General features: G+C 31.4%; 1 protein-coding gene across 1 annotated transcript in view; it reads right to left on the bottom strand.

The window, feature by feature from the left end:
* The window catches only part of FGF5 (fibroblast growth factor 5), a 23278-nt gene that overhangs the window by 15237 nt on the left and 2419 nt on the right, over window positions 1–5622 (bottom strand). The window lies entirely within an intron of this gene.

The following is a 5622-nucleotide window of genomic DNA, read 5'->3' as shown; positions in this document are numbered from 1 at the left end:
CTATACACTATCGTGAAGAATTAATTTTCTACATAAATTCTTTCTAGACTTTATTACTGTGATTTTTAAAAAAGTATTTAGCATTTTTATTTTTTTGTGATTTTCATTATGTAAAAAAAAGGCTAGCACTCAAGTGTTCATTTAAAGTAAAATATTTCAAGATTCAAAATTGTAGTTACGTTTCATTAGTAATTCTTTTTTTCTTACAAATGATGTGACTTTTAGTAAACAATGTTTGACAATAGAATCTTTTTAAGTTCTAAAAGATTTGAAAGAACTTTTAAAAATATTTTTAAAAATAATTCTCATGCTTGATTTTTCTATCAGAGATAATGCACTACTTTTAATATTAAAGAACATTAAGTTTGTACTCAAGACTAATATAAACCATTGAAAGCCTTGAAAATAACTTATTTACATAAAAGAAATCCCTCTTCTCAAATGATCATAATTATAAAAGTACAAAGCAATAGATACCATACTTTAGTGAGTAGCTCATTTAAAGATTACACATAACATGATACTAAAAGCATTATAAATAATTTGGGATTATTGGCTCAACGAAGTGTTTAATGGATTATGGTTTGAGACATCTTGCATTTTGAATGACTTCTGTGGGGGAAAAAAATGAGATCAGTTATTACATTATTACTTATATTTGGTATTTCATAGTTAATATTACCAAGTCAAAATCCCTGTCTCCTATAATAATTTGAAAGCCACATCCATTGGGTCAAGAGAATCACACATCAGTTCACAGAACATTTTAAGAAATGAAACTCGGCCTGTATATAATTGGAGTCCCTGACTATCAAAAATTCATGTTACATGAACACAAGAAAAGCATAGTACTTTTTGTTAATTGCCTACAGCAAATTGCAATTAAAAAAAAGAGAGAAAGAGAGCTAAAAAAAAGGCCTGTCCTAGGAAGAAAGGAAGGAAGGAAACAAAGACGGGAGGGACAAGGGGAAAAAATCTCAACATTGTAATTCATAATATTTTGGGCACAGATGTTTGCATATTTTAATAGGACTCTGCTGAATAGAGAAATTTACCTGACTTCCTTGAAATAGCAATCTCCCCCTGGAGTATTTAAAGTACATACAAAATTATTCCACTTAGAAAAAAATTAGTGCACTGTGAATACTCATATATATGATATGTATAAATACATATATATGAATATCTTTGAGCACTTAAGTTGCATACTATGAACTACCTATAACTGCAGCAAATATTGCCACTTATTTATTGAAGTTGATTTCTTAAAAATATTTGATCAGAAAGTTTATAGAGGGGAAAGGAGTAACAGAACTATCATTTTTGTTGTGTGTTCTTTGCCCAGAATAAATAAAACACATCTCAAGAAAACTATAGCTACCAATTTATTAGTGGACTTTTCTTTAAAAGGGAAAAGAGAAAAAAAAATACTGAAAAGGAAAAAGAAAAAAACCCTGAAAACTGCTTTTAGAAAGAAAATACTAAAAAGAAACTGTTGTCTCATAAATTCATTTGTAAAATGTTTTTAAAATGCTATTTACAGTAGATTTTGCAATGCAAATTACTTGACTGTGGTGAACATCCAAAGATTTAGAAGCATTATCATTTTATCAGATAGTAACAAAGCACACAGAATTTTTCGTAAAGTTAAATGCACTACAGGATGTAACATGTTTAATATTATTAATAAAGCATGAATTTTAAAATCTGATAAAAGTTATATTTCTACCAAAGTACAGAATGATACTGAGAACAGCATTAAGAATTTTTGGTATTTGGGTGATGAGGGATGTAACTGTGAATACTGTGTAAATGTGTGAAAAAGCATGACAGGGAGACCATGAGAAATTGCCCACGTGTGGAATGATAGCTACAAAAGAGAGTATGGAGTTCCTAGAAAAGGAGACTTGGTTGTTTGTTTCCCCCAATTTACCCGTATACTACATTGTTAGAGGTTTTTTAACTTCATTCTCTAGAAAATTACCTGGTTTTGTAAATGTTAATTTATGTATATTAGTGAAAAATACACATGGCAACATAAAAGATAAAATTCTCATTAAGTATATGTGTTTACATGCTAACATTTAAGAGGCCAAAACAAAACGGCACTATAATTGTTAGTGGGAACACTGCTTTGCCTATGTAAACTATTGGTTTGTGACAACTAACATACTATTTTTAAGAAAAACCCATTTTCATCCACTTAACTTGTTTCCTAACACACTGTACATTCTGCATGTATACATGTTATATAAAATTTGCATTGTAATGAATTTTACATATGGAGAAGATGAAATAATATATGTAAAAGTGCTATTTTATGACATGCTTCATGGTTTCTTTTCTTATTAAGTTCTATTATAAAAAAAATGATAGATTGCCTGAGAATGAAAGGATTTTATCATTTTAAGAAAATTATATTTAAATGAAAGCTTAAAAATATACCTTTATATATAATTCTATTTAAAATTACAAAGAATACAGGGAAAGAAATGAGATTGGATGAAATTATTGTTTTTTTCACACAGGTAACTTTGGTATGATCTAAATCTTAATGTAATTATGGCATAATATTGTGAATGCTGTTGAGATCAGAACTTGCAAAGCAATTTTACAATATCTTTTTCTTTCTACAAGCCCCACAATTCAACCTCCTGCCCTCCCAATTGTTCACTATGCTTTTACTATCCCAAATCTCGATAACTCACTAAAGATGCTACATGTACAAACAAATGTTCATTAACTTATACATATATAAATCCCAAGAAACATTTTTCTAAAACTTTTTTTTTCAATTTCAGTTTCAATTTCAATTTTCTAACTGTTATTAGGAGTCAGAAATAATAAATTTGATGGAATATACAATTTACATTGTAGATGCCAAGATGGTGTCCTTAAGCAAAATTGTGAAAGGCCAAGTGTGTCTCACAGATCATGGGTAGTCAATGAATGCTCGACAAATTGGATTGTTTCTTTGACCTTCTCACTACTCTCTTTCCCTTTTCAGGACACCCCATATGCACATGTCTGTAGACACATGTTTTAGTACTCTCCTGCTATTCTGGCCCTCTCCTGCTTTGGGAGTGGGGTAAGGAGAGATGATCAGATGATCGAATTAATTCACATTAAAGTGCTAGTGACATGTGTTATTTTCCTTGGGGTGTTCACATTTAAGTGGATCAAAAGAAAAGGGCAATGCTCACAGGAGGAATTCTCTCTTGGTGGAATTTTGGGGTTGATATCTAGGTTGAAAGAGGCAAGCACTTGATGTCTCAGATTATACACACACTGTTTGATCCACTTACTTACAAACATGAGACTGCATTACAAAGTAAGTTTATTTTAGTTAGAAAATATATACCTAGATTTCTTACTTCGTCCCTTCCAAATTGTTTGAAACAGTAGGACTCTATTAATGATGGCTGATATAATTATGTAGACTTCTCCCTTTTCTCTTTCCCTAATGAATGAAACACAGTTATTTGATGTATGCAGAAGCTTTCAACAGCCCATCTGAAAATCCTCAAAGAAAAATAATCTAAAACTGAAGTTTCTCTCCTTGCAATCATACAGCAACAGATATGCTGTATCATTACCAAATCTGAGTCTTAAAATACCCAATCTTCATTGATTAAATTAGTAGCATAAATTTTCCACTTGAGTTTTTCAATATAGTAGATACAGATTCTGGTTTATCTAGGTTTTGGGGACTATATAAAGATTGATTCTACATGACACAAAAAATGCTAGCGAATTCAGATTTTGAAAAATCAGTAAAATTGAGGGTTTGATTTAGCCAAAATATATGATTGGAATTTTTATATTTTATGTAAACACTTTGGCTTTGTGTAGCCATAGCCTTAATCTTTTGCTTCCTAAATTGACAACTACTTAATTGCCTATTCTTCAATGACCCAAAGTAAGTCAGTAGAAGCATTGTATTGAAACTAACTTGAAAACATAAAAATTAAAGCAAAGCCTTGGTTTCTATTCAATAGTTGGATTTCAGCATCTATCTTGTACATCTTTCTTCAGACTTTCCTAGAATTTCCCCATAAGAGTTTATGCACAATGAGCTTGTTTCTTTTGTCTGTCTTCAAAACTTGGGATATATATTGTATAAGAGAAGCTAAGAATATATTAAGTAGTACACCTTAACTAAACAAATTATGTTTCAAAACTCTATGGTCAGAGTACTTCTAATGGTGAAACTAAAAAATATATATTACAATTTGCAAAACTTTAAATGTCAAGTGATAGTTGGGAAACATATGAATACAAATATTACAAAAATTATTGAGTTTAAGAGAGCCTGTTAGAATGCAGTTTCATGGCAAAGTTTTGACTTTTCTGAAATAGCAAACTGTGACCAAAAATGTTTTCTATCATTGCTCCTTCAGACAGTAGATGATGAATTAAAACTCCGATGCATCATCTATGGTTCTCTATGATCCCTCACTATTTTTGTGAGACGTAGACAAATTTTTCCTCATATACCCTAACTAACAGTTCATGACCAACACCTTAGTTTACACATGTGTCAGGAAACCACAGTGCTGTGCCTTCAAAAAGGTATGTGAACATCTGTAATTAGCAGGCTTCTGTTTCTCTTTCACAGCTACTTAAGGACAGAGATTCATTTTAAACTTTGGAATTACATGCTATCCTATTAAATATGATATATTCCATAAAATTCTTCATAGATCAATGCTAACAAAATGTGATAAAGTAGTATTCAACACTCCAGATATCACAAAGAAGAAAATCACAATGACTTAAACACTTAAGTTATAGTTTCTTTCTGAGAAGAACCTATGGAAGACAAAAACAAAAAATCTCTCAACTAACCCCAAAGTACAAAAACATCAAGTTTGGTGAGGTACGTACCTACGTTGGCTGCATGAATAAATGAATGAATGAATAAATGATCGCAAGCCATGTGAAACATACAGACTAAACTGAAAGGCTATTGTAAACTGGAATGAATTAGGAAAGTGTTAAATTAAAGAAGTGCTTTTAGGCATTGTTTAAGAAACACTCCTGTTCTTTCATAGACATCTTTCAAAGTGGATTTTAAAATAAATTGTACCTTGGAAATAACATATTGGTCAATGTCTTCTTTAGCTGAGTGTATTCTTTGTAGAGCTGTTCTTATTTTTCTTCCTACCTTTTCTACAACTGCCCTTTGGCAAGGCCAAAGCTGCAAAATATCTTGGTCTACATGGTTTCTTCGACGAGAAGAAGGTGAATATCTTGGTAATGAGTCTGGTTTTCAGAGATCCCTACCACACTGAAAAACATTGCAGTCACATTCTTTTACTCCCCTGGGATCCAAACTGCTGCTTGATACATGCTAACTTTGGGTCTTCCCTTGGGAACACAGAAGTTATCTTCTGTTGGTACTAATTTTCTGGATAAACTACAAGAAGAACAAAATAGAAGTTTTTAATGTAAGAGAAAAAGAGGACAGATTCCTAGAAGTGTCTGATGGAGTAAAGAGTTGGGTGAGACAAAATGCGAAGGACAAGTGGAGATTCTGATATAGACATAACTCTCACTACCCCTGAAATCTCAGAAAAATTTCTCTTCACCATAACAGACCTTGCCCTTTATCGCTGAAGA

Source organism: Pteropus vampyrus, unplaced genomic scaffold (assembly GCF_000151845.1).
Source record: "Pteropus vampyrus isolate Shadow unplaced genomic scaffold, Pvam_2.0 Scaffold56, whole genome shotgun sequence".
NCBI lineage: Eukaryota > Metazoa > Chordata > Mammalia > Chiroptera > Pteropodidae > Pteropus > Pteropus vampyrus.
Note: the sequence above shows the minus strand (reverse complement) of the source record. Positions and strands in the feature narration are given on the sequence as shown.